Genomic DNA, 7500 nt, shown 5'->3' with positions numbered 1-7500 from the left:
AAACTCAACAATGTAATTATGCAAAAAAAAAAACAAAAAAAAGTTGGAATTCTTATTTAAATCAAGCTTTTTGCAAGAAAGCAGTGTCTTCTACAACAGCGCAGAATGCTACAATATATATGTTTTTGCTTATAAATACATCATTTTTGGTCATATTAATGAATACAAAGTCCAAAGACATTATACGTGTAACTTTATGACTGTATGACTGAGGGTAAGTGTGTGCCAGACAGAGAGACACACACACAGAGAGAGAGAGAGAGAGAGAGAGAGAGACAGAGAGAGAGAAAGAGAGAGAGACAAAGCGCAGCATTAGGAAGGGAGTGTGGGTTCCTGAGTGTGTTTGGGGGTCTGAGGGGTGTGGGCGCCGTGTGGGAAACAGAAAAGGGAAATGTTCTGTGAGTGTGAGTTTCCGTCTAACATTGTTCTTCTGAGCTGCAGCGCTCTGAGTACCACTGAACAGCATGTTTGAGTGTTTATTAAGGTTCAAATATATTTACATACTTTAATGGGGAAAAGGGGGAAAATATCCCCCTTAAGAACATTGAACATTGACTGCAAAGCTATATATAAGGGAAACGCCAGCATTTTTATGTTTTTATAATTCACTAGTTCAGAGTGGTTTGATATGAAATGGTTCTCTCTTGAGAAACTTATAGACTCAGATGTCTTTGCAGTGGTGGTGATAGGAACCAGGGGTCGCCATGACTACAACACAAATACAGACATTTTATTAATTATCCAAAACCACCAGTGAACCTACACGAGTCTTCTGAGTTTTATATGGGATGTTGATGATGGTATAGTAGTCATAAATCTGAAAAAAAAATATGTTGTCATTTTCTTTTTTTGCCTTACAACAACCTGAATGTATCCCTCCACTATGAATGGATGAGAATAAATGGATTAAAATAAATTTTAGACCAAAACTTCATCAGAAAACTGATAAAACAATGTGGCATCAGGCAGCTTATACCTAACCTGTAATCATTTCCTGTAATAACTTTCTGTGAGGGAGCTTTTAGAGGTGGATGTCTGGTTCCTATCACCACCACTGTGAACAGTTCTGACTTGGTAAGTTTCTCTAGAACAGAGCGTTTCACACCAAACCACTCTGAACGACTCTGTTTACATCTTAACCACTTAATTATGTAGAGTTCAAAATAGAAAATCCGTGCAGTTCCACTTTCGACTTGTCTTAAATGTTAACAAAACTAAAAGAATGTTGTTTACAAATTGAAGGAAAACGTCCTCGAACCTTCCATCTGTCTCCACTTTAAAAGAAAATGTGATTGAAATGTATCTACATACAAGTATCCTGGTTTAATATTAGATAGTTTTTAATATTTAAGCCTCATATTTTGCATTTGTTAAAGTAATTGAAGATGAAATTGGAATTTTATTTTAGGAATAAGTCTTGTTTATTAGTCTTGTGTTTTTTTTTATTCCAGCAACTGATTACAGAGACGTTATTTACATGGACACACGCTACTCACGACTGTTATTCTATGAAAGAGCAGCTCTGTCCTCACTAACTACACACAGGCTAATTGATTGGTACACTTCAATTTGCAAATCTATAATCTTATTACCTTCTTATCTGTGTAATTTTATATGTCAGGAAGGAGCTGTGAATTCTGATTAGTGCTCTCAAAATGTGTATGTCCTTAAGATTCCCACTGTGCACACTGAATTAGGAAAACAAGCTTTTAGTTATGCTGCACCATCTGACTGGAATTATATATATATATATATATATATTTTTTTTTATATATAATTATATATATACACACACACATATATATATATATATATATATATATATATATATATATATATATATATATATATATATATATATATAAATATATACACACACACACACACACACACACACATACGATTTACCAGGAGGAGTTAGTGCAAACAGCCAGGCTGTATGCTAAATGCTATTTTCACTCAGTCTAAATTGACTGTGCCTTAAATATTCCGCCTTTTTTGGGGGTTTCACCCTCAACAATTTTTTAACTACCCTGTAAAATTTGCAGTTGCTACATTTTTTTAAAGATTTTTTTTTCCAATTTTCTTCCAAAATTATTTGTATCCTGTTCCACTCAGTAGTTCGGACTCCCCCAGTCACACAACATCACCAGTGCTGGGAAGGGGAAAGCAAACGCAGGCTTCCTCTGAGACCTGTGAAGCACCACCGCATCTTTTTCGAACTGTGACTAACGCAGCATCATTGGGTGGCTTCACACGCTCGGAGGGGAACGCTAACCGCCAGTTCTGCTACGATGTTAGTTCAGCTAACAGACGCCTGCGCTGACTGGCATCACACTAAGTGATGGGGGAGACGGGGGGGGGGTCTTCCTGCCCACCCAGAGAGAGCAAGGGCTATTGTGCTGTCATGGACTCCTGGCTACGGACGGCTGTAGCATCACCAGGGATCAAACTCGCGATCTTCCGATGATTGAGCACATTTTCTTGACGCGTGAAAGATATTATAAGTCAACAAAATGTGCAGCAATTCCGCAACGTCTACTGGGTCTAAAAAATATTATTGTACTTCAAATAATGAGTAACACACACTGTTCTGTGAACCAAATTTAAAAACAGCCAGTTTACTTACATTTATAAATTAAAATGATTATTGTTTTACAGTGGAGTCGATTTACCTGCTTTTATAGGGATTTCAGGAATTTTTTTTCCTTGCAATCTCTCTCTCTGTCTCTCTCTCTCTCTCTCTCTCTCTCTCTCTCTCTCTCTCTCTCTATCTGATGAGAATGATGTGTATTTGAGTTGGGGTGAAATGTGAAATGTTAGCGTTATAAGTTTCAGGGCTGCTTATAAAATATTCTGGGTTGAAGCCCCGGAAGCCCAGGCCGGCTGACGCCCCTGATACGGCGGTTCATTTTCACTTCTCTCCTGGTTCTTTTCCTTTTTCTATTGTTTAATAGGTGACGATAGCTGCCTCAACTTCCTGTGATTGGTCTGGAAGTCCAAACCATCCAAAAATGTTTTCACATTGCAGATGAACCAAACCGTGTTATTCAGACTTCACTACTTTTTCAGAGTATTGCAGCGTGTTTGGGTGGCTGTTCTACTGTATTCATTCGCTGGGTTTTTCTACACAGACTCTTTTTTGAGGCGGGGCTGGTCTGCAGGCTGTGCGTTTATGTTACGTCTACAGTAGTTTTTCCAATAGATTTTTCAGAATGCGAGTGAGAAAAAGGATGGAACATGTGCTATTATGCCAAATCAAGAAGACAAACCATTTAACTGGGTGTTTCAGCTTTTTTGTCTCATGTGAAAAAATTGGAAGTCAATGTCTCAAATGATAATCAATGCGATCATTTGATGATCAGATCCATCAGATTAGTTAGTCACACTCCTAACATGTACATATACATACATGCAGAATTAAAGAGAATATAAAATACCAGGCAATACTACAGTGCTGAAGCTTCAGGGCTGAAAATCAAAATGATTCTGCATGATTCTTATTAGGATTTTTATCTTCCACGTTTTTATGATTCTTTGATGCACTAATTTTGTAAATCGTGATATGAATACAGATTAGCTTACATAATGTAGCTTGCAATGTGTTCATAATAGTATATCTCTGTGCATGTTGAGTTTGATTCTGATTTGTGCTGCTCCCTTGGCGCCCCCTTGTGTGATTGACATGCAGTGCACTGCATGCACCTCTCCTCTACTGAGCACAGCAGAAAAAGTACATTTACAGACAGTAAAATTTACTCCTGCCAGAGCACCACAGAGAACCTGTACAGAACTCATCAAAAACTTAGTGGGAACTAGCTGTGAAATTCTCAGACTACATCATAAGCCTAAGGCCGAGCTCCATACCAACTGTTACTCACTCTAAATTCATCATAAGCCTAATGACTTTTCAAATATCTTCCTTCACTCGACCTAACTTCATCACAAGCCTGAGGTCTTGCCCACAAAACCTTCTATGAGTTGCTAATGTAGGCCTAAGGTCTAGCTGTAATCCTGCTTTTGATTACTTTGACCTCAAGTTCTTGGCTTGAATCCACTTCTACATTGTCACCTTGAACCTAAGGCCTAGCTCTAAACATAGTATTACTCACTCTAACTACATGATAAGCGAGAAGCCTAGCTGTTAGTCTAATTTAGCCTATTCTAACTGCAGCATGAGCTTAAAACCTAGTTCTGTACCTGATTTTATTTATCCAACTTCATCATAAGTCTAATGGAGCGCTATAGATCTCAGTTCACTCACTCTTACTCCATCACAAGCCTGAGGCCCTGCCCTAAGTTTACTTTGACATTCTTTAACACTATAGTTACTGTTGCTCACTCTAACTTCACTGCAATAATAGGGCCGAGCTCTAAACCTACCATCACTAACTCTGTGTACACTGTAAGCCTGAGCCTAACTGGAAAGCTCATATTGCTCACTCTAACCTCTTTGTAAACCTAAGGCCTAACCCTATAGCCACTGGTACTTACGCTATCTACATTATAAGCCTGAGGCCGAGCTCAAAGGCTACTTTTGCTTGTTTCAGCTTCATCATAAGCGTAAGACTTAGAATGCAGATGGAGTAGGGAACAGGCCCTATAGAGCTAGGCCTTGGGTTTGTGCTTTATTCTAACTTCCTCATGAACCCAAGTCCTTGTTCTGAAACCACTGTTACTTATTTCACTACAATAAAGGGACAAGGCCTAGCTGGAAGCCTCCTTTTACTTACTCTGACTTCATTATAAACCCAAGGCTGAGCTCTGAACCTAATATTACTTACTCTGACTACATTATGAGCCAGAGGTCCAGCTGAAAGGCTAATTTTGGCTTACTCAGACTACATCGTCAGCTGAAAGCCTAGCTCTGGAACTACTTTCATTTCTCCAACGTCATCATCAGCCTAGTAGCTTATCATGTTCTTAATTTTACATGCTTCATCATAAATCTGAGATCTAGCTTTTGGACTACTATTGCTTAATCTATCTACATTACAAGCCTGATGCATAGCTCTAGGCGCACTTTGCTTATTCCGAGTACATCATGAGCTGAAAGCCCAGCTCTGTACCTACTTTTATTTCTCTGACCTTATGTACCTCATTTCACTCGTCCCCATTTCATGCCTTGCTACGTACCTGTTCATACATTTAGAAGCCTAAAGCTTAGCTCCAAACTTATTTTGACTCATTCTAACTTTTTCATTAACCTAACGCCCAGATGTAGAACTACTGTTATTAGTCTAATCTCATCAAGTCTAAGGCCTACCTCAGGGTTCCTTAATCCTGCTCTTGCGAGCACACCACACTACACAGTATTTCAACCATTCCCTGATCCAGTTCATAATCACTTGATGAGCTGGATCAGGTGTGTGGAGTGAAATAACTGCTGGAGACTTTTACTTACTCTAACTACAGTGTACTTCTGTATAATAACTTATTTTATTTATTTATTTTTTAAACATGGTTTCAGAGCTCTCTTTGTTCATCCCACATTAACTCCACTGATGAATTTCTCCTTGTCTTCAAAGTAACGGTGCCCTCATTCAAATACACATAACGAAAAAAACCTCTTTAAGCAAAACCGTTGGTGGCTCTTAAAAGAGCCATTGGCTTGATCAAGTCTTGGTCACTTTTTACTTGGAGCTGGTGTACTTGGTGACGGCCTTGGTGCCCTCGGACACGGCGTGCTTGGCCAGCTCACCGGGAAGAAGCAGGCGCACGGCGGTCTGGATCTCCCTGGAGGTGATGGTGGAGCGTTTGTTGTAATGAGCCAAACGGGGCGACTTTCTTGGACCCCTTCTTTGGGGTGGACTTTGCGGATTCAGGCATGGTTCCTCTCTTCGAGTATGACTGAAGAATGAGGAGAAGCGCCCGGCACCGGCTTATTTAGACTCTGACATTCTCCGGCCCCCGAATGCTATCATTGGACAACAATCAACGGCTCCCTTGGCAGAGAACTCTCAGCCCCTCCTCCCCCTGCCTCAGCTGAAAACTCTTCCTTTATTCACCTTCCCGCGCATTCTTGGTGTCTCCAGTACAATAAGTGTGTCCCTATCAGGCTTATTCCAAATACGAGCTTTGGTTATGTTCTATTTTCATTCCACAGTTAAACACACACACGTGTGCAAACTGTGCACTTATCAACCCATGAAAATGCATCAAATAAATAGATGATACAATTTAACAAATTTGGGGACTGTGAAGCTACGTTATCCCCAATTATCTCTCCTGAGGTTCTAGCAATAGTTTGTTTTTTATCAGTCATGCTAAAGAATAAAAAAAAAACTACAAAGTTCTAATGGAAAGCTTTGTGTTTTCATTATTACTGAACACACTGTTCTGGAATTTAAACAGTGTGTAAGAATAATATAATACCAAAACGCATGATCATGTATGTGTATTGTATATACAATGTATTAAAACTAATGAGAGGGTTTGTGGAGGAAATAAGTGCTACAGCTCTAACGGATGAAGCTTGGGCGCCATGCTGTATTCAAAACTTGAACTCACCAGAGAAAGAGCATTAGATTCTTTACCGTAAATACTGAACTACTGTATGAAATAATGTGGTGTTGTAGCTGTAATCGTTCTATGATTAGCGTCATTTTATTTCTCTCTTTATTTACACAGCCTCAGAAACTCAACAATTCAAAAAGTCATGTAACAATATAATAAGAAACATAATATCCTCATTTTATTTATGGAGCCTCACAGACACAGTGATTCAAGAAGGCACTTAGTAACACAATATTTACACATTTTATGAAAGCATCTCTTATTCTGCTACTTGCAGGTTCACATTCTGACCACACGGTGGCGACCAAGCTCCATCGATGACCAACCACCCTTAGACCAAAACCCCAGAGCTGGTCTTTCTGCTCTGTGTTTTCTCTGATCAGCACATTAATAATGAAACTTATATTCGGTGCAGCTATTATCAGTTACTCATTATCACAAAAAATACATATCAAATACAGCTTTACTTTGTTGTTCGTAGTGCTTAGCAAATACTGAGAATGCCAGCGTGTCAGATGCTCACACTACTCTCTTGTATTACACAACCTGTTTTCGTTTTCTGCGATCAGCAAAAAAAATACTTAATCTACATATTTGGTGCTACTATTATATAATAACTCATCACAAAAACCAGTTTTGTTTTTTCTTTTTTGGAGTTCCTAGTGTTTGGTAAATACTGGGCAGAACGCCAGTGTGTCACATGCTTGTACTACTCCCTATACTATTACACTCCACCTGCATTTCCTTGACATGAACAGGGACAATCAAATCCCATTACTACGCTACGGACTCTGCTCAAATAGGGAATGAATATCTCAGCAGCTGAGCTGTAACTAAGCAGCGCATCACGACTCTACAGGGAGACGCTCGCTTTCATACAACTCTAAAACACTGCGCTCCTTATTCATGCATACATATCACCATAACATAAAAGAACTCGGAGGTTGCTAGGACACTCGCTCTTTTGGACTGGAACAGTTAGGC

This window comes from Colossoma macropomum, unplaced genomic scaffold, assembly GCF_904425465.1.
Source record: "Colossoma macropomum unplaced genomic scaffold, Colossoma_macropomum, whole genome shotgun sequence".
In the NCBI taxonomy this organism is placed as follows: Eukaryota; Metazoa; Chordata; class Actinopteri; order Characiformes; family Serrasalmidae; genus Colossoma; species Colossoma macropomum.
Note: the sequence above shows the minus strand (reverse complement) of the source record.